At 34.6% G+C, this 21598-nt stretch overlaps 1 long non-coding RNA gene across 1 annotated transcript in view; it reads right to left on the bottom strand.

Annotated features, from left to right (window-relative positions):
- Positions 1-522: 522 nt before the first annotated feature.
- LOC147916459 (uncharacterized) overlaps positions 523-21598 on the bottom strand; it is a 40804-nt gene continuing 19728 nt past the window's right edge. The window contains exon 3 of the long non-coding RNA XR_015552925.1: positions 523-1780. This is a non-coding gene — a long non-coding RNA (uncharacterized LOC147916459). The remainder of the gene's footprint in view (positions 1781-21598) is intronic.

The raw sequence follows: 21598 nt of genomic DNA, 5'->3' as shown, positions 1-21598 counted from the left end.
GAAAAGTGGCTTTACACAGGCCCTTCCTCTACCATTCTGGAAATGCCTCTCCACTTCCCCATTTTTAAATATAGTCTTTAAAATAAAGCATTCTCTTAACGCCATGTTTAGTATGACGAAGAACTAAATATATTTTTGTGCTTTTTAAATACTCTTTTCTTCTCTGGTGAAAAAAATGCCTTTTAATATATAATTTGTGTGAAATAGTAAAAAAACTAGGGGCCAGCCCCGTGGCATAGCAGTTAAGTGCACGTTCTCCGCTGCTGGCGGCCCGGGTTCCTATCCCCAGCGTGCGCTGACGCGCCGCTTGTCAGGCCATGCTGTGGCGGCGTCCCATATAAAGTGGAGGAAGATGGGCACGGATGTTAGCCCAGGGCCCGTCTTCCTCAGCCAAAAGGGGAGGATTGGCATGGATGTTAGCTCAGGGCTGATCTTCCTCACAAAAAAAAAAATCTAATATGTTTGCAATATATCTTTGCTGTATTATTTAAAGACTATTCAATTCTACAATAGAAAATAGGAGACACAATGAATAGAATAAAACAGCTTATAAAATGTACTAGAAAAAGTTAAAATAAGTACCTTATATGCATGCTGAACATAGTGAAGAATAAAAGAGCCAAGTATGCATCAAGCACTCATAAAACACATGAGACCCCAAAGATTCACAAAGCCTTAAATTAGCCATTTGTTTGTAATGCCTATTCGTGATACATGTACCTTCTGCTCTAAACACGCAGATAAAAGCAATAGTTGCTTAGCAGATAATCTATGAATTACAGTTAACAATCAAGAGTATTCTCCCTGCCTAAATCTTCTGCTTTCTCATTATTTCTGTTTACTAACGGATTCCACTTGTACAAGGCTTCTATTGCTTTCTCATTGTATTCTCTTTGTGACTTTTAGCTTCTTTCTCCATTAAAAATTAAGTAAATGACTAACTTATATCTTGTTCTACTCAAGAGAAGAAAATCTACTTGATTCCATTAATCACGATCATCATTATTTGGGTAGAGATTTAGTGCAGGACTTCTCAAGGACTGCTGATCTGGAAAGAATTAAGAGCCGAGTGCCTTAGATTAAAGTTGATTCTGGAAGCTGGGATATCCACACTGGTGGATATCAAGACACTCAATTGTGATCGGTGGACAGGATCAAAAGCCTAAGGATTACAGCAGTCTGGCATCTGACTTTTGGTCACACTACCCTTACAAGCCATGTCACAATTTGGGATTTTAACATTGCTTCCTATCCCTTATCCTTCTTGTCAGAATGTTATCAATGAACAAGATCATTTGATAGCTACTTACATTCTGAGAAACTTTTAGGTAAATGTTTCTTCTCAAAGAATTCCCTTCCATATATTGTTCTTGGTGAACCTGTGCCAAGTGAACTTGCATGAGCTTTAGAAGACAGAAGTGAAGCAGCAACCATATTAGGAAGGTAGGTACAGTCACCAGATCCTGTTGTTGCTCATAAAATTTTGCTGAAATGCGAGCTCACTCTGTTGGTTTGCAACAACATCTGTGTCCATAGCTCCTCCAAGAACCCTCATCTCCTCCTTTGGCTTCTCCAACTCCTGGACCAGGTGCATAATTAGTTCATGATGAAAGTATCCAACTTCTCCTGCAGGTCATCTGTATCACGGATGTTGGCAGCTTAGAGGCAGTGAGAGACCAACACAGGTTCCAGCTTTGTATTACAAGTTTCAAATTTCCTTGTTCTCTCCCACTACATGTTCATGTTTCCTTTCCAACTCCCTGTGCTTCTGAAGTCAGGCCTAGCCAGATGAAAAAGGAACATACAATGTTTAACCCACTGGCATAATTGGGTAAAGCCAAAGTATTATATTAAACTTCATATTCTATACCTGTCCTAGTTTTCATTTTCATATGATGCAATTCTTAATGTAAGAGCAGATCTGCCTTACGTCTTTTGTTGTGCTGTCTTGAGGTTATACATGATCCTTCATTAGCAGAAATTTGTTAACTTCATTTCCATTACAGTTACTCAACTCTTCTCTATTTCTGCTATCCCTATCAGTACCAATAAGCTGCCTCACGAAAGCTGAATGATGTCCTAAGAAAACACAGCAAGGGGGGCCTTTCAAGCTGTAGTATCAACAAGTAAGCAAATCCATGAATAATCAGGATTAAAAGGGTCTATAATTTAGAGCTGTAGAGTGTCTAAATTATAATAAATTGTGTAACACCATTATATGCAAAATTCTTTAAGAAAAATTACTATATGTTTCCCTCACAATTCCCCTTTGAGGAACAGAGTGATGCTGGAGGCCTCTTGTACAACTTGCAAGAGCCTACTCTATATATCTCTTTCCAATTCTCCTTTCAGTAATGTCATTTATACCACCAAATTGCCAAACACTACAAATCGCTCTCCCCCAATCAAGAGCCAGATTTTAGACATTTATCAGCAAACCACTTCAGATTTGTATCATTCCTGTATTATAAATATTAAAATAGAACCATAAAGCATTTGAATATTTTCCTCAGTGGTATAAAAACATGTAGTAAGAGAAGTAGTACAATAGCTATGGTTTTTCATCACAGTTTAATTTTTTTATTAAGGGCAAGTTTTTGACAAAATTAAAAAAAGGATGAAGAGCCATGGTTTGGTGAATACTGCCTTTGCAATAGTAGTTTCTCAGCAAAATTACTTTAGGAAGCTAGTGTGGATCATCAAAAAATAAACTGGAACACTGACTGAAAGAGTATTTTATATAAATAAATCCCAAGGATTTTCAAAGAACAAAACCATTTGATGAGAAATTTTTGTTGTGAGATTCGAATTACCACTTTTACTAGGTTTATTAGTTAGTACCTTATAATTTTCCAACTGCTACTTATGTGCTTCTTCTGCACATCAATATTTTTTATATTATTGAATAAAGTGTATCCATAAACACAAATTCAAATTTCTACATTCATAAATAAGCAAGAAGAAAAATACCATAGCGAATAATAAAATGCCTTAAAATAATAGTTAGATTTGTTTTGACTCAGAATCCATTAGAACAAGATATTATTTCAGTTAAATCTATCAGTTAAATGTCCTCCTCTCCCGAGAAAAAAAAAAAATCAAGGTATGATTTCTAAAGTTTTGATCAGCAATTATTTTTCACTGAATTTCTCCTCAAATTTGTATTTGATGGAAGAGTTCTGAATATATTTCAGTGCAAAACTTAAGCAAGAAAACAAAGCATTCATTAGCTTACACTTCATATTTGTTGAAAAGCATTGCATAGACTAATAGTTTAGATTTTAGAATTGTTTTATTTTTTTAAAAAAGCAGCTTACATGTGTATTTAAGATTAAAAAGGAGCAATAGAAGCATATATGAGAAAGAATACATGTAATAACTAAAAGAAAAGAGTCTCAAGAAATAGTAACTATGTTAATTAGCAAAACAATTCTCTTCTATACTAAGCAAATACACCTTAAATAACTTGAAAATGACGTCGTATAAATTTCCATTTGTTTCTATGGCAAAATTGTGTTAGCTTCACATAGCTATGCTTTTTAGGGCATAAATTTGTTCCAATGGATGACTACATTTCAGCCTAAACTAAACAAATGAAATAAGGAAAAGATATATTTGAAGCTGGAATATTTGATTTGTGTGCAAATAGTATTCACAAGAAGTCAAATTAGCTAACTCATTTTCTGTAGAGGTTATTTCCAAAGAGCACGGATAAAGTCCCAAAAGAAAGGACAATTAGCTACCAAATTCTTCAATGTTATTCAGTTTACAACAGACACAATTTTTCAGAAAGCTCCTAGAGCAAGCAAGAGCTAAATGTATTTTAATGGTAAAACATATCCTTCCAACTGTACTTCTTTGAGACAAGTCTCAACAAACTACAGTAGTGGCAAGAAATAGGTATTGTTGAGGTTACGTGCACAGTATCTGTCAAAATGAAATTAAGGAAAGTAAACAATCTAGTCAGAAAAAGACTCCTGAACTTACAGTATCTTTTATAGAAAAGATTTATAAATTCAGGACAATTTGTTGTCAGTGCCATCGAGTCAATTCCAACTTCTAGTGACCCTGTGTATAGCAGAGCGGAACCCTGTCCTGTCTTTTTACGCCATCCTCTCACCTTCTGGTGCTATACCAGACAATGTTTCAGTTTTTCATGTCCAGTTTTTTCAGAAGTGGGTGTCCAGGTCCTTCTTCCTAGTCTGTCTGAGTCTGGAAGTTCTGCTGAAACCTATCCACCCATGGGTGACCCTGCTGGTATTTGAAATACTGGTGGCATAGATTTCAGCATCACAGCAACACTCAGCTGCCACATTATGACAACTGACAGATGGATGGTGTGATTCCCGGACCAGGAAACAAACCGAACTGCAGCAGTGAGAGTGACAAATCTTAACCACTAGACTACCAGTGTAAGACAATAGGGCCTCTCAAATCAACATTATGTGAGTATTCTAATAGTGACATCACCCTTGAATCAGTTATCAGATAGAAAGGAATGAGTTCAAAATCACATCATAATCTCTTGCTAGTAGAAAATTCAGTATTCTTTTGAAATTATTTTTTAAAAAAATGTTCCTCAGTCTGACAATGATCTATGCTAAGTTCTAATCATATTTGCATAAAAACAGGAAGACATCATTAGATATAGGAAAAAGAAAAAAATATGCTAGAAGAATATTAGTAGATTGATGCCTTTGGAAATGCCCTGGTGATGGGGACAATTGTTTCTTTGAGAAACTTGGTAGCACTTGTTCTTTGGAGATCAGAATGACAAAGGAGGCTGATCACATGGAGTTGGAATGCCTGATATTAGTGGGGGTCCTGGGATTTCAGATTGCAGAGGCCAATTGTCTCTTTAACTAGGCAAAGCGGCATAATTTAAGCAGTGAGTAAGTGGCATTCAGGAGGCCTTAACTTAGAGGGAGCTCTGGCATTGATTAGTAAATCAATTTTCAGGGCCAAGATAGTTGGTCAAATGACTAAAGTTTTGCTTAACTTGTAGAATAAGAAAAATTGAAAGATATTATCAGCCACCCTAGTGGAAAATTTTGGTCTCTTGCTCAATGTTGTGATCAGAGCCACTTCATAGATACAAACCCAATGTCTGGAAGCTTGGTCCCATTGAATAGGGCCAAAAAACACGCAAGAAATTTCAGTACATAGTCTTCAATTCTCTGCAAAGGTATTTGTACGTATTTGGAAGGGTAACGGTGCACAAGGGAGAAGGGGATAACAAAGTATTTCAAAGACTTTTAGGTACAGATACGAGCTAACACCAATACCAGGAGCATGAACTTCTTTGACACGTTTTGGATTAGAGTTGGTGCTTATGAAAACAAAGAGCTAAATGGAGTATTGACGGAAGTTTAACTTATAAAAGTCAGGTGTCAGTTTTATATTTGATTTTGAAGGTAGAATATCTTTTTCTGGTGAAATGCAAATCAAAATCACAATGAGATGTCACTTCCCACCTAATAGAGTGGGTATAATTAACAGAAAAAAAGAAAAGAAGTTTTAGCAAGGACATGGAGAAATTGGAACCTTGTACATTGCTGGTGGGAAGGTAAAATGGTGCAACCAGAAGAAGGTTTTCTGTTCCTCAAAAGTTGAATATAAAACTACCACATGATCCAGCAATTCCATTCCTTGATATATACACAAAAGAACTGAAAGCAAATAGATATATTTTTCACCAATGCTCATAGCAGCATTATTTGCAAGAGCCAAAAGCTAGAAACAACCCAAGTTTCCATCCACTGACCAATGAAAAAGCCAAAATGTAGTATATACATACAATGGAATATTATTCAGTAATACAAAGGAATGAAGTTCTTAGACATGCTACAACATGAATACATCTTTAAAACATTATGCTAAGGTAGATAAGCCAGACATAAAAGGGCAGATATTGTAGGATTCCACTTATGTAGTATATCTGTATTAGGCAATTTCCTAGAGTCATAAAGTAGATTAGAGGTTATCATGGACTAGGAAGAGGGAGGAATTGGAAGTTATTGCTCAATGAGTATGGAGTTTCTCTTGGAGTATTAAGGTTTGAAAATAGATAGTGATGATCATTGCACAGCAATGTGAAAATAATGTCACTGAATCATACATTTAAAAATTGTTAAAATGGCACATTTTATGATATATATATCATTAAATATATATACCATTAAATATATTTAAATATATATTATATATATTACCACAATAAATTATCTTTTAAAAATGGTGCTGAAATAATGCACATTTATATGCAAAAATAAATAAATAAATCAATGTAGGCACTAAACTACTTACACTTTTCACAAAGATTAATTCAAAAGTGATCATATACTTAAATTGAAAATGTCTGCTACCACGTCTGATAAACCACTAGTATCCAAAACATACAAAGAACTCTTAAAACTCAACGATAAGAAAACAAATAACCGATTAAAAAAACGGCAGAAGATCTGAACAGATACCACACCAAAGAAGACATACAGATGGTAAATAAATATATTAAAAGATACTCAGCATCATATATCATTAGAGAACTGAAAATTAAAGTAACAATGAGGTGCCACCACACACCTATTAGAATGTCTGAAATCCAAAACCCAACCAGATGTGGATGAAGACACAGAGCAACAGGATCTCATTCATTGCTGGTGGGAATGAAAAATGATACAGCCACTTTGAAAGACAGTTTTCTAGTTTCCTGCAAAGCTAAATATAGTCTCACCATATGACCCAGCAATCACACTTATAGGCATTTACCCAATTCAATTGAAACTCTTCTGTATGATATTGTAAGGGTGAATTCATGACATTTTGCATTTGCCAAAACTTATAGAACTATACAACACAAAGAAATCTTAATGTAAATTATAGATGTTAGTTAATAATGGTGTATCAGTAATTATTCATTACTTGTTAATAGATGCTAATAATAAGTGAAACTCTGTGTGTGTGTGTGTGTGTGTGCAGGGTATACAGTAATCTTTGTACTTCTTGGTTTATTTTTACGTAAATTTAAAATTTCCTAAAAAATAAGGTCTATTAGTTTAAAAAAATAATAATGTTCTTTCTAGTATTTACCTATGAAATTTTGACCAAATGATTTTTCTCTGAAAATTAGTTCCTAGACAATAAAGCACTAAAGGAAGAGGATAATCTAATTAACTCTCTCTCCTCATCCTTACCTTTCCTGTTTTCGTGCACACCTTAATTTTTCTCGTTATTACTATGTCCCAAAATACTGCCCTGTAACCTGTAACCATCTTCTTTCTAAATCCTATGAATGAAGAAAGAAACGCAGTGTATTCATGTTGGACATCACAATAGCGTTGTTAAAATGACTTCTACTTTGTTTATACATTGATTAAAACATGAAATACTACTACGGAATTTATACTTCCATTACCATAATGTCCCAAAAGCAAATAGGTTTTGAGAAAGCAGAGCATGAATATATTTTATATCTCTTTTATTAAAACATTGGGTATTCAACTTAAAAGAGATAAAGTCTTTGTTTGTTTACTCTCTTTTAGTTACTTCACTGATGTAGATATAATTTGGTAAGATTAGAAGGCATATCAATATTTAATGATTTACACAATTTATTTCAATCTCTACATATTTAGTCAGTATGAATAAGGGGGCATAGGCATGCTCAATTTATATGCATAGGCCAGTTGTACTACTAAATCCTAAAAATTTCAGCCCTGATCCAGATAACGAAACATATCTTAAGGTGTATTTTTAGCATTCCTTTTTCATGGCAAGGAATACTTTAAATGATATAGTCATTTAAGAAAATAAGCAAGTTTAATAAGAAAAGTAGGATCCAACATAAAATTATTATTTCACTAAATATTTTTATATTTTGGTACTTTGCTTGTATATACAACATTAAAATGCTGCAACCATCATGGATATAAATTATCAAATAGAAATAAATTTAGAATGGAAATTGCATTTGACTGACTATGATGTATTATTTGTTGTAGTGTCAAAATTCATGAACAGTTTTTCATCATTCATTCTATACATGATTACTGAATGCTTACTGGGGACCAGGCATTGTTTTGAGTGTTGATTATACAGGGGTGAATGAAATAGTCAGGATCCTTGGACGTTGGATTATTAAACTAGTAAGTAAACAATTGGTTACAACATATTATAAGAACTGCATAGAAAATAAACAGTTTGCTACAGTAGAAATAAACAGAGAAATAGATCCTTTTTTTGAGATTATGCATTCAGGATAAACCTTTAAGAAGAAATAACATGTAAAATAAGATGAAAAATCTCAGAAAGAGATAGCCAAGAAAAGAAAAAGGAACAGCACATGTAAGGATCATCAGATAAGAAAGAAAGAAAATGTTCTATGAACTGAAAGAAAATCTATGTGCAAGGCAGAGTGAAGGTGGGTGAGTGACATGAGATGCAGTTGGAGATGTTAAGTAGGAATTGATTAATACAGAACGTGTTATAGGCTGAGTTGTGTACCCTAAAAATCCATATGTTGAACACCCAAGCCCCGGTAGCTCAGAATGTTACTGTATTTGGAGATAAGGACTTTAAAGAGGTGAGTAAATTAAAATGAGGCCATTGTGTTAGAGTCAGGCTCTAATCCAACATGACAGGTGTCCTTATAAGACAAGGAAGAGACACCAAGGACACTTGTGCACAGAGGGATGACCCTGTAAAGAGACATCAAGAGGGTGACCATCTGTAAGTCAAGGACAGAGGACTCAAGGGAAACCGACTCTGCTGGTATCTTGATCTTGGACTTCCAGCCTCCAGGACTATGAGCAAATAAATTTCTTTTGTTTAAGTCACCCAGTCTGTGATATTTTGCTAACGGTAGCAGTCACAAACTAATAGAATGTGCTAGGGAGTTAATTTGAATATTTGTTTGTTTTACAATGCAATGGGAAAGTTTTTATGCAGGAGTATGACTTGATGTGATTCACATTTTTTAAAGATTTCTTTGGTGTCTGGGTGAAGAGTGGACTAGAGAGCCGCGTTATGGCAGTGGGGAACCCAACTAAGAAGCTAATGAAATTAGCAAGTTGAGCAATGAGGAAGCCTGAATTCAGGTCTTATCAAGGGAGATGGATTCAAAAATATGTTTTAGTGATAGATCCTCAGAAATATTTATATATCACTGAGAAAGTGGAACAAGCAATTTTCAATGGACATTCCATACTTCAGTAAGTTTTAAAATATACCAGTTCTAAATGTATTTGTTTATTTCCAAAAATAGCTTTAGTCAGTATCAACAGTCCGTTCAATTCACGTATTTATCTTTTGAATAGTGAAGGCAGTAATATAGGTATTTGACGTTGTTTTTATTGTTTGTTTTATTGTGTTGTTGTTGTTTTGTGTTAGGTATGTGAAAGCTACAATTTTCATCTCTATGTGAAATTCAAAACCGCTAACTCTGTAGGGAAAATTACAAAGATTCCTTCAAAGTTAGAAATCTTTTTCATTTTTCAGACATAACGCCTTAAACAGCCCATATACTTCTATCCTAAGTATGTGGATTTTCAAGAATGCTTAATTTCATTTAATTAGAGCTAGAAGAAATTATTTACTATGCTATGAAATTATTTACAAATGCTAATTATTCACTAACACCTGATGATATATATCCCAATTTATGGAAAGTTCATTTAAGAATTTTTGACAAAAGAAGTGTCAATGATTGCTGGTAATGGTATCTAAGTACAAAATCCACAAATGGCAGAAGAGGTGAGCAACGCTGTACACAGACATCAATAATTCTAAGTTTAAATCATGGTACGTAATTAGGACATGCATCAAAAATCTAAAACTATAAGATATAGAATCAAAATACCTACGTATATACATATTAAAAAATCAAGAATCTCCTTTTATCTACACAACCCTAAATTCTTGTGTTTTCATTATTTTATAATGGTGAATGTTGATAAAAGCAGGTAATGCAATGTTTTCAAAGAGTAATAGAATTAGTTTAAAATGTACTATATCACCAAGGCATGTAATTACTTTATTTAAGAATAGATATGTACGTATGACAATAAAGATGCTCAGGGAAATCATGCTAACAAAATATAAAATATATACTTGAACATTAATGATGAGAAAAGAAGGAGCAAATCAACTAAATAAAGATAAGAATGGTAATAGGTTAAATAAAATGAAATAAAGGGCCATTTTGCTAAAAATAATATAGTGACTACTATCATATGCTTGTTAAATCCAAATACACATAGCTATAAAGCATTCATTTGAAGTAAATTGTACATCTAGGTCTTTAATGTGTTTTTGTTTTTTCTCAGGTAAATACTCCCTTTAATTCTCGGTCTCCATTATCATATGATGGTTTCTTCAGCTATAGTAACAGCATTGCCCACATTTCCTCGGCCATGTAGCCATGTCTTTCTCCACATAAGTCTTTATGTCATCTTATTTTTTCACCAGACCTCACCATTCTGGGAGTGCTAATGGGATCACAGTAACATTAACATGCCCATGCCAAGTGCCCCTCCCACATATTTTGAAGTGGGAGGAAAGACTTGTTACTTATTCATTGCTGAGCTCCTTTCCCTTGAAGACACTCACATTTCTCTCATGGATAACACCATGTCTTCTGGGTTTCATCTTTTTCCACTAGGCATCCACGGAACCAGCTGAAAAATCATTCTTTTCTCATAACTCTCATGCTTTCTGTTTATTCTGTTTATCCAGTTGCAGTTTCTGACAGAAACCCTTAATTTTCAATTAGTGCTGTGTTTCATACAAAGTGGAGGAGCCTTGCTTATTTCTTCCTCTTTGTCTTCTTCCTCTTCTTCTCACAAACCATGAACAAGAGCCTTAAGCATCCCTGCTTATACTCTACTCCAATTGTCATCAAAATTCTCATATAAATAAACCCTCCACTTCTTCCCATGTCTTCTCTTTGTGTGATGATCAGGCTTACTATTTGAGGCCAGGGAAGATCCTATAAGCCACACCAAGGTAGCCATTAATCCAACTTTATTCACTTCAGGTTATTAGAAATCCGTGATACAATACAACACCTCCAGAGCAAATGCTACCAGTTCACCAGAAAATGTTTCCATTATTCTTTAATTAAAGAAGTGGATATTATCTGTGCTCAACATAAATCTGTGTTTACATTTATTTGAAAAACATTTTTTTCTAAAATAATGTCAAGCAAAACAAAGGAAGACAATATATCGAATCATTTTGAGAGTATCAAAGCATAGTACTTGCTATCCTCTGAAACAAGGATAGGTTGAAAATTAAAGATAGATCTACTTTTTTGCTCTAGAACATGGTGATCAATTAAATGCAAATTATTCCAAAGTCTACTAAACACTTAGAGAAGTGTGCAGCTTGAAGAACATCTAAGTTTAATCAACAATGGTTTGTGATAGTTTACCTAGAGAACATCCAGGCTCCCAAAACTTCTGTAACAGAAGGGGGCCATCAGATATGTGGCCATGGATGATTATAGACAATGGAGAATTTTTTAAAAAGGCAAAAGAGAGCCAGAGTTGCCAATTCCCTAGGGAAATCCTCAAGAAGAACAAGACTTCGGGTAGCCAGATTGACAAAGGATCTCATGATAAAACCAGGCCAGGAAATTCTTGGCATTTATGCCCTTCAAGTTGTAGCTGTTTAACTGACTTTTAGGTGATCTCAGATGAAATTATAAAATAGATTTTTTAAAAATATATTTCTCCTATAATTCTCTTTCAAATGCTTGCCCTTCTGTTATTTATATCTCAGAAAGATCTCTAACTTCTCAGATACTCAGTAGCTAATCTTCAGATATAAAAGTACAGTACAATCTAAAAAAAAATTAAATTGTACTCTTTTTCCATAGCTACTGGAATGACTTGGTCTCAGAAATCAACAGCGAGTAAGGTAGCATGGTTTGTCTTTTTGATCCTCGTGCTGTCTCTTCTTCCTTTAGATTTGTTCAAAGTAGATGTGTCTTGGAACTTGGGTATATGGATAAAAGATGAGTAGGGGGTGCAGGACATTACTTGGGAGGATCAGTTGTAATATGACATCGATGTTCTGGAGCACAGATGCCAAATATCTTTTTATTCTTGCAGGTACTTTTTGTGTTTTTACAATCCATGATTGGAAACTTCTGATGTCATCTTTCCCAGCACAGACAATGGACTCTTTAATTCATTGCTTATAAATTCCTCATCAAATTTGGTTTCTGTGGATGGACTCCAAAAGACTCTTTCTGTTAGTATCATTTGTTACATTAAAAAGCCTTACCGAAGATGTCAGATACCTTCTAAAACATCCATTCTATCCCATAAGAAACATTTGATTATTTTTGACTCTCTATAAATGGAAGCACAGGATGGCCCTAGCTCTACCTCAGGGGCTGCTCCAGCCAACTATCTGATATTAAATTTTCCTAGATGAGTGTCAAGCATGGGTCCTTGCCTTCCGATCTCCAGAAAACATATGCCAAATATTCCTAGAATATCTTATCAATCTCTTTTCACTTGATATAGGGAGGAGAGAAGAGGAAAAAAACAAGGGAAACACTTATTCTCAATATATGTGTTCATCCTAAATAAATTTAATACATATATGCCAAGAATTGTGATATGTCAAGGGACATGGTGTCTTGATATTTTAGCAAACTTCATATGATTTCTAGGGCATTCATGATACTTTCTATTGTCAGTACCAATTCTGAAGCATAAAAGTTCCCATTTTAAGCGAATAGGAGCTCTTCTCTGACCTCAAAGACTAAGCTGGTCCTCATAGAAGGAGAAGGTACAGGAAGAGTGAAGGGTTTTTCCATATGAGCAATGTGATGACACTTGAACTTTAAGCAGTGATGCTTACGACTCCTGTTGACAATCCACGGAAAGAAGAAAAGAAAGAAAGTCCACCAGGTTCCTACCATTTAAAACCCAAGACAAAGCCAACGCAATAGAAGGCAGAACTGAGAGATGGAAAGAAACTGAGTATTGATCATATTCTTGGAGTTCTAAATCCAGCCATTCCTGAGTGGAACTTAACTTCTGGAATTGGTAACATATAAAAGCTAGTAATCTTCATTTTGTTTAAATCAGTGTAGACAGGGCTTGTAGACACATAGGGTGGAAAGAATTTTAATTGTTAAACAACCATTGAAAGAAGATGCCTCTAGCTAAGCTTCCTAATATGTGTGCTATAATTATATCTTTTTCTTCATCTTCACATACCAAAGCCCTTGTGATTAGGATGATGTACTAAAATCAGGGGCAGACTTAGGCCAGTGAAAAGAGAACATCTCACACACATATGTGGGAAACAAATGGATGAAGCTGACCTTCATACCACCCTATCATAACCAAAAGAGTATTTTATTGTTAGTGATATGATATAGCTGTCTATACACAAGGTAAAGTTATGTTTGGTATACTAAATATCTAATGATGACTAGTTCTAAACAGTACTATCTAGTTACTATAAATTCATCTAGAGCTAAAAATCTAAAACAAATAAAACTTTCTGATGGCAAATATCTGCTATAGGTTTTGTTTGAGCTTTAAAACTGGTAAAATTGACTTGACAAAAAATTTACATTTACAATGAAAATTTAGAAAATTTTAATATTTATATGTCTTTGAATATAAAAAGAAGAGAAAAATCGTTTTCAATGGAAATTTTGAAAAGAAAATATTCATAGAATCTAATTAATAAAAATGTATTGAAATTAAGATACACACAACATGAGACAATGTGAATGGTAGTCCCTACTGGGCTGATAATTCTAAAAGTCTAAGTGAAAAGGCTGCAAAAACTTTCCCCCAAAAAGTGTAAATTAGGGAAAGTCTCTGGGGACTAAAATGAGACAATTAATATTTATATTTATTTAATGGTAGAATTTGATAGTGTAACAATTGAATTATACTTCTCAGTTAAGTGGGGACTATTAACGTAATATAATTTTTTATATTTGATATTTGATGTTTATAATTACTTAAACAACGTTATCTTTCATCAAAATTGTATAGCTTCTTGCTTTAGAACCTATTAAATTAAATACAAGAAGTATAGCAATACTCATCATGCCTTTAAGCAAATTGTACACTCACAAGCATTATACATTATTCTTTTAAAAATTTCTACTGCCAACACATCTACCTAGCAAACACCATCAAGTATAGACACCACATCTCAGCAGTTACTGAGCAATTATTTTGTGTCAATCCTCATGAGTTTACACGAAGTTTTATTAGAAAATAATTATGCATAAGAGAGTTCTATGTTGTTTTGTGTTGTTTTGCAAACATTGGGATATTATGAGGAAAACTTTATTGCCCTAAATGTAGGCTTTGAGGAAATCATTCAATCAGATGATAAAAGCCCTCCTTTAGTTTTCTAAATGAGAATCTAATATTTTTTTCAGTAAATTCAAGTAGGGTTTCTTGAAAATTATCAAAATAGTAAAGTATTAAAAAGGAATATATTGGTATTTTACTATTCAAACAAAGAAAATCAGGTAGTCCCAGAATTTCAAGAATTCTTCAATCCAGAGGCAGATATATATTATCCAGGAACACCAGGGAACTGATTTGTTTCTCTCTTGGGATGACAATGTAGTCTTGCTGATAGTATTTGATTCAAGAACCTGTAAAGACCAATGTTTTGAAACATCCCCTTAAAAGAAAATACAATCAACAAATAACACTTTCATACTCTTTTCACAATTGTGATAAAAACTATAAAAGGGCAGTGGAAATTGAACCAAAGGGCAGGTATCAAATTGGGAAAGAGTTAATATCTTCTCATTGTTTAACGCATGAAATTGGTCTACTATTAGCAATAGACTGGGTGGACTAGATTCAGTTAGTATATGTAACAACAATTAGAGTATAATCCTATATGTAATGAAAATTCCATCCCAATTAAAGCGATAAATTTTCTGTCAGTCATATCCTAAGTAGCTGATGTTTTTATTGTTTTGTTTTTATATATATTTTAGTGTATGCTATGGGTTGAATTGTGTCTCCTCAAAAGATAACCTGAAGACCTAACCTCCAGTACCTGTGAATGTGACTCTATTTGATAATGGGGTCATTGCAGATATAATTAGTTGAGGTCACACTGGAGTGGGGTGGGCCCTTAATCCAATACGAGTGCTGGCCTTTAAAAGGGGGCAAGTTTGCCTACAGACACAGAGTTAAGATAGCCACGTTAAGATGGAGAAAGAGATTGAAGTTATACTATCACAAGCCGAGGAATGCCTAGGGCTACCAGAAGCTGGAAAAGGAAAGGAAGGATCCTCTACCAGAGGCTTCAGAGGGAGCATGGCCCTGCCAACACCTTGGTCTCAAACTTCGAGCCTCCATAACTGCAAAAGAATAAATTTCTGTTATTTTAAGCTATCCAGTTCATGGTACTTGGCTACAGCAGCCCTAGGAAATTAATACAGTGTATATGAAGTTATTATTAGCTAATGAATGACTAATAGTCAGACATCTTGAAGAAGATAATCCATTTGTATTACTTATATCTATAGTTTTATGATTTATAAATGATTTGGAAATCATAGAATTATACTACAATAAAATTGAATTGAATTCTACTATGCATCATAACCTAATAATGTGCTAAGATGTCCATGTTTGGGAAGTAGGTTTTATTAATTACATTTTAGAAATAAGCAAAGAGAGCTAGAAGAGAGACAGAGAGAGAGAAAAATGGGGAAACTGCAGTCAAGCCCACACATTTCTTATACCAGATCTTTCTGTTTTTTCATTCTGCCTCTGTAAGTATTTCTAAACACCTTGTCTGAACATATGTTTGGTGTACATTCAAAGTAGGAATTATTTGTAAGCTTTCTATTCCATAAGTTTTTAGAGTTGTTGGTCAGACAAATCACACATGCATGAATCAATTAAGAAACAATGAAAGGCAGTATATGACTAAATTTCAAATTGAATTCTTCTTTTGAAGGTAATTGGACAATGCATCATTATTTTCACACTAGGGCACAGAAGTACCTATTCTATAATTGAGTCTGTAGACTTAGTGAAGGTTTTTATATGAGGTCTTTACCATGAAATATTGTATAACTTGAAAATAGCACTGCTTAATGTCATTTTAATTACAAATAGATACAAATTGAACTCTGTGACAAAAATGTAGGAAAAAATCTAATGAAAATGTCTTGTTTGCTCTATTGCCTGGCATTAAGAGGAAATACCTATATAAAGCACACAGCATGAGTGTTAGGCATTCCATTCTATCATTTTTGTCATTAAGGGCATTTTCTATTTTCTTATCTAAATTACTTTTTTTCCCCTTTTTGACTGCCACTTTAACACTAACTCTATTCTGATATTTCCCATAGAAAATTTAACTTGTCATATGTGCATCATTTTAATTTAAAATTCATGTTAGCATTTAAAGCTCTGTGTTTCCAACAATAAATATGTGGAAGGTACTGCTGTGCTATGAAACCACTCTAACTGTATCTACTTGTGAAGTAATTTTTCTGTAAAGTTGTTATCCGAAGAAAATCAGCCTTTTAAGTATGAAAATAAAATACAATGACAAAGCTGTTCTAAATTAATGATTTTTAGTGTTGAAGTAAAATTTCACTAAAGGTATTTATTCCTATGTATTCCCCAGGTATCTGTTAGGCTTGGTTCATTTTTAAAGCATTTGCCAATCTTAATAGCTTTCCATGCTGTTTAGACATTCATCTTTGGGCTTCTGCCTACCTCTTCACTTCAGCCAAAATTGTTTTCTTTGTTTCTTTCTACCCTAAGCCATTTTTATATACAGGTCTCATTTATTCTAGTCAATTTCTATTCATTCTATCTCTCAGCCTAAGCGGTCTTCCTCAAAAAAGCCCTCCCTGGCAGCCTTCCCTTAGCACCACTCCATAGGGCCACAGTTGGTACCAGGAAAGCAGGAACGTGACTGTTCTGCTCATGTTCTTGTCAGAGTGTCTTAGAGTGTTCCAGGTACTCATATATGTACTGAATTATCTAGGGGACTTTCATGGTTGAATGCAGTTCCTACTGTAGCAGTTTCTAATCTTCCAAGAGGCACTCACCTGGTTCTGCTTCAACTCTCTCCAGTACATTTATCTCCCTAACATTTCCCCAGCCTCTACAAGTATGTCATCCGCCATCCTGCTAATCAAGTTAAAGCTCTGGGAGACACACTTGGTCCTTCGGGTTTCTCACTCTTCCCCCATCTTCAGTCTTTCAGCTAATAATATCAATTTTACTTACAAAATGTGTCTCAGATCAGCCTACCAATCCAAAACATCATCATCTCTTGCAATTTCAAAAGCCTGCTAAAAGGTCTCTGAATCTAACTTTCTATAACTTATTCTCCTTATAAGCTATGGTGATTTTATTTTTTTCAATTTAATGTTTGAATAGCTAGTTACCTTTAGATGAGTTAAAATTTAAGAGTTTCAGGACTGGTCCCGTGGCGTCATGGTTAAGTGCAGTGTGCTCCACTTCGGTGGCCTGGGTTTGCTGGTTCGGATCCCAAGCGCAGACCTATGCCACTCGTCGGTGGCCATGCTATGGCAGTGACCCACATACAAAATAGAGGAAGACTGGCACAGATGTTAGCTCAGGGTGAATCTTCTTCAAGCATAAAGAGGAAGATTGGCAACAGATATTAGCTCAGGGCGAATCTTCCTCACCAAAAAATAAATAAATAAATAAAACATAAAAATTCAAAAGTTTCAAAATTGAATTTGGCAAAAATTCTCCCAACATTCACCTGTCTCCCAGTCACCTGCAGAGACCATCAAGAGCAACAAATGTTAGCAGTTTTATTTATCTGAGATATTTTGAACATATACAAGCAAAAAATGTGTATATTTCTGTAATATATACAATAATCAGTACCATGCTTGTTTTTTTAAATTTAATACTGCATAGTGGAAAAAATTTCATATCAGAATTTAGTAAAATCTTTAATATATTTTATTTCAGCAGAATATTCCATTAAATGGATGTGGCATAATTTATTAAATGAGGCTCTGATTAAAGATATTACAAACCATGCTCCAATATTGTATATATCAATTTCCACATGAGCAATTGTGTTTACAGAAGAGACTCCTAGAACTCAAAATGCTGAGTCAGAGGGTATATGTATTTATAATTTTAATAGATATTGCAGAATCACAAAGCTGTGGCAATTTATAGCTTCACTAACAATGTATGAGGGGTTGCATCTTTGACATTCCAAGTACTGAAAGAGTGTCTATGCTGCTAAGTAAAGGGTGTGTTGTTAATTGACATGCTTATGCTCCCTTCTATGTTTGTTTGATGTTATATAACTCTTATCCTGCCAGCAGCTGCTGAATCAACCAGGGATGGTACTTTCCCCAAGGTGCAGGAAATCTGTATGTTGCCCCATAAATTATGATGTCTCTTGGCGCAAAAATATACCCTGAGAAATCTAATCATTTCTCACTAGTTTGAACTAAGAAGTCCTGAGAAAACGAAGCAGGGAGTGTTGAAAGCAGCACTTAAAAGGTTTTGATGTGGAATTTGGGATATGTCATGGGACGATTGGAGCAATGCTGCCACAAACCAAGGAAAGACTGAGACTACCAGAAGATAGGAAGAGTCAAGGAAGGACAGACTGTCGCACGCCACGAGCAAGGCAAAGTTATGATGGAAGAGAATGTAGTCATAAGCAGGAGGAGTAGATGATAGAAAAATAGAACACATGTGCAGAGAGAAGTTCAAGTGTCTGATATGAGGCAGGCTGTGCAGGCTGGATCACAGAACAGCCTCAGATCAAGAGAGCTTTGGAATTCTAGACCTAGTATTTGTGTATTCTTTAAAAAAAATCTTGTTGCAGAATTAAGACAAAGTATTTTATAATAAATCTGATGACTGCCCTTATTTCACCAACAAAAAAACAAAGTCTAGAATGTAGTGGCTTGCCACGATCACGCAGCCATTCCATTTACAGAGTCAGGTATACACCAAGATGAATAGTGTTTCCATTATTTAACAAATTGCCATGTTATAACTGTGTTTGTTTATTTATTTCTTCCTTTTCTTTCTTTATTTTTTCTTATAAAATAGTCTGATGTTTTAATTCTGTTCTCAGTTCCTATAGCAGCTTCTCCCTGAGATCTAAAATCATGAACTCTCTCTGCTTTATTTCTTATGCAGCTCTATCCTGCAACCTTCTACTTTTAGCCGTGCTTTTGCTCAATTTGCGGTTTGGTGTTACATTTGTTTTACTGATAATGGAGTTTAAATTTTTGTTAGTTCCTCTCCTTTGTTGTTTTGCAATGATCTGTAGGAAGAAAAGCAGGAAATGCCGTCTTCATGACTATTTTCAAACCAGAGGTGGAGTTTTCAATTTTTTTTTTTGCTTGAGGAAGATTCACCCTGAGCTAACGTCTGTGCCAATCTTCCTCTATTTTGTATGTGGGTTGCCACCACAGCATGGCCGCTGACAAGTGGTGTGGGTCTGCGCCCAGGAACCAAAGCCAGGCTGCTGAAGTGGAGCGTGTCAAACTTAACCACTGGGCCACAAAGCTGGCCCTGCAGTTTTCTTTTCAAAACATAAAGCATGTCATTGCTCAGCCTGAAAGCCTTCACAAACTTCCCCGTTCACTTAGAATAAAACACAAACTTCTAAAAAGTCCTACTCATTTAGAATTAGAAAACTCCTGATGACATATTTAACCTCATCTTATAGAGTCTAGCAACATGGAACTTCTTTGTATTTAAATAATATCACGTCATTCTTACCTCAGGTCCTATGATTTTGTTCTTCCCTGTTCCTAATGCACAATTCTCTCAGCTACTTCTCAAACATGCAGACAGATCTTCTTTCAAATGCTACTTTCTGGGAGAAGATCTTCCTGATAATGCCCTTCCGTCACACAGGATGCCTACTCTCTAAACCACCGTGGCCACTCATTTCTTTCCTAGTAGTTTTCAGTCTAACATATTTGCTTGTTTTTAGATTTTCTAGTTATGCAGGGTTAAAATGTAATCTCCATGGGGCTGAGCCTTTTCTGCCTTTACCACCGCCATATTCCTGGTACCTCGAACACATCGCAGGCACTCAATAAGTATCTTTTACATAAATAAATCAAAGACTATAATATTTTAAAGAGTTTTCCACTGAAAATTAAAAACATCAATGTGCATGCTAACTTGATGATAAAGTTTTATATTGGAAAAACTCAAGGAGGATTCTAACCCTTCATCGTCTTTGGGAGAACCCAACTTTAGACATAAATAACAGCATGTCGTGGAACAAATGGGAAGTCATATTACGTATATATGTAATTTTTACCTTAGGGCTTATCAACATTAATTAATATTAACTATATCTTTGGAAACAAGGTAGGGATATAGTAAATACAAGATATCAGGAGCAAAATAATGAGGATGGGGAGAAAAAAGTGGAGGAAAATAAATTTCTGTGATTACATTATTAGATGCTATTATGGGTTGATTTGTGTCTTCCCAAAATGATATGTTGAAATCCTGGCCTCCAGTATCTCTGTATCTGACCTTATTTGGAAATAAGGTCTTTGCAGATGTAGTCAAGTTAAGATAAGGTCATTAAATGGACCCTAATCCAATATGATTGGTATCCTTATAAAGAAGAAATTTGGACACACCCTCAGATATGCACAGAGGGAGAACTATGTGTAGAGAATTCAGGATAATGTCATGTGAAAATTGGAGTTATGCTGCCACAAGTCAAGGAAAATCCGAGGCTACCAGAAGCTAGCAGGGGGCAAGGAAGGATTCCCTCACAGGTTTCTGAGGAAGAAAGTCCTTGCCAACACATTTGTTTTGGACTTCTAGCAAGACTGTAAGACAATAAATTTCTAAGCCACCTAGTTTGTGGTACTTTGTTATGGTAGCCCTAGAAAATGAACACAAATGCCAAGAAAAGTTAGATTAAAAAATTAATTCATATAATTTCAAATGCTTATCACAAAATCATACCAAATATCAAGTAACTATTTGGAATTTTCAAAATAATCACCAGCAATCAGAAACAAAATTGCTCTCTCAGAAATAAAGAAATACTCCACAATAGAGTTGTCTTCATTAATATGTAGTGAAACACAACATTTTTCAGAATTCTTCTAATTCCATAACACAACACACCTGTACATATTAATGCCTACCCCCACCTCTATCTAGTATTTAGCATTATCAACAGACTTAAGGAAATACACCGTGTTTTCAGATTTTGCTTTTCTTTTGCTTTCATCAGGATTCCATGTGTTTCCTCATTAAGAAGGACTGTGCTCCTAGAGCCCGAAATTTCATGAAATAAAACAAAATATACATATTTATTACTTCATTCCCAGAAAAATATATTTAGTGATCTGAGTAAGCAAGGGATTTATTTGGTAAATTACTAGGATTTAGTAAGGACATTATTTCATAAATTACTAGGATTTAGTAAGGAAATTTCAAAGCATAGAATTTTAATGTTGAGGATAATAAGACTTCAACAAAGAAAACAGTTTTAGAAGAATAAAATGAGCACTTAAATCTTGTCAATTTGATAGTCATTAGAAATAAGTGAGGTTAATTTACACTCCTTG

This window comes from Ceratotherium simum, chromosome 8, assembly GCF_057802395.1.
Source record: "Ceratotherium simum simum isolate JZ-2026a chromosome 8, ASM5780239v1, whole genome shotgun sequence".
Classification (NCBI taxonomy): Eukaryota; Metazoa; Chordata; class Mammalia; order Perissodactyla; family Rhinocerotidae; genus Ceratotherium; species Ceratotherium simum.
This window is presented reverse-complemented; position numbering and strand designations above follow the sequence as displayed.